This window comes from Protobothrops mucrosquamatus, unplaced genomic scaffold, assembly GCF_001527695.2.
Source record: "Protobothrops mucrosquamatus isolate PMUCROS unplaced genomic scaffold, P.Mucros_1.0 scaffold10319, whole genome shotgun sequence".
Lineage (NCBI taxonomy): Eukaryota > Metazoa > Chordata > Lepidosauria > Squamata > Viperidae > Protobothrops > Protobothrops mucrosquamatus.
This window is the reverse complement of record NW_015396106.1, coordinates 1,323-2,378: the sequence shown is the minus strand read 5'-3', so window position 1 is coordinate 2,378 and position 1,056 is coordinate 1,323. Positions and strand designations below refer to the sequence as shown.

At 39.0% G+C, this 1,056-nt stretch overlaps 1 non-coding gene across 1 annotated transcript; it reads right to left on the bottom strand.

Annotated features, from left to right (window-relative positions):
* Positions 1-619: 619 nt before the first annotated feature.
* Positions 620-692, bottom strand: TRNAA-UGC. Its single transcript has one exon. It is a non-coding gene; the product is annotated as a tRNA-Ala (tRNA).
* Positions 693-1,056: the final 364 nt, after the last annotated feature.

Genomic DNA, 1,056 nt, shown 5'->3' with positions numbered 1-1,056 from the left:
TGTGATTACGTACAAAGAATAGAATTGACTCTGCAGAGAGAAAAAGAGACAGCAGAGGGTTGTTGTGGAGATAAGTTGGAAAATTGTTGTGGAGGTGCCAGCTAGGCTGGAAGGAGGGGTCAAATGAGGGCCTAGCTTGGAGTTGTTGTTCAGCTGCAACTGGTATAAGCTTGACTTGCCCCAAGATCCATCTATGGTTTTTCCCAGGGCAAGTCAAGAAGTCTGGCGAGATTCTTATACATAAGTAGTAAACAATAAAATTACTGATTTCACCAGTGGCTATTCATGAGTGGCTCTGGTTACTTCATCTCAAAGGGTGAACGATTCCCCAGTTGCTTTTTGAAGGTACTTTCCATGGTGTACAAAAGAAAAGGCAGATACAAACTAATGTGTACAAATGGATTCAAGGAGGTTGTATGAGTGTATGGATAAAAAAAAATGATCAGAGCGTTGGCATCAATCCCATCATCGGTTGCATGCCAAGCCAGCGCTTTACTATATGAGCTAATTCCCCAACTGCCTGGCAGATTTGTTTAACTGTGTTACAAGAAATCAGGACAAGAGACAGCAACTAAGGAAATGAAAATAATCTGATTATAAAGCAAAATAAATATTCAACTGGAGAATGTGGGTATCGATCCCACCACCTCTTGCATGCAAAGCAAGCGCTCTACCATATGAGCTAATTCCCCAGCTCCAGGTATCTTTGACCCACCAAACTGCAATAATTCTGGACAAAATGCAGAAACTGAGCAGATGAAATTATAGTAGTGGCCAAAATTGTGGAAACCTTTTGGAAAAGTGTACAGTAGAAATGCCACCTTTGGTTAAGTTTCCACCAATTTTTCTTCTAATTTCTTTATAACTGTAGCATTGTTCACTTAATAATACTATTTTACATTGCTTTCTGGGGAATCAGTCAACTTTTTGCACCATTGCTTTAATTTTATTACATTTTATAAGCTCACTAAATGAAAGAACACAAAAAAACCCAACCAACTGGATAGCAATTACATAACACACTGACAAATGTCCTTCTCTCAGCTTCAATACATG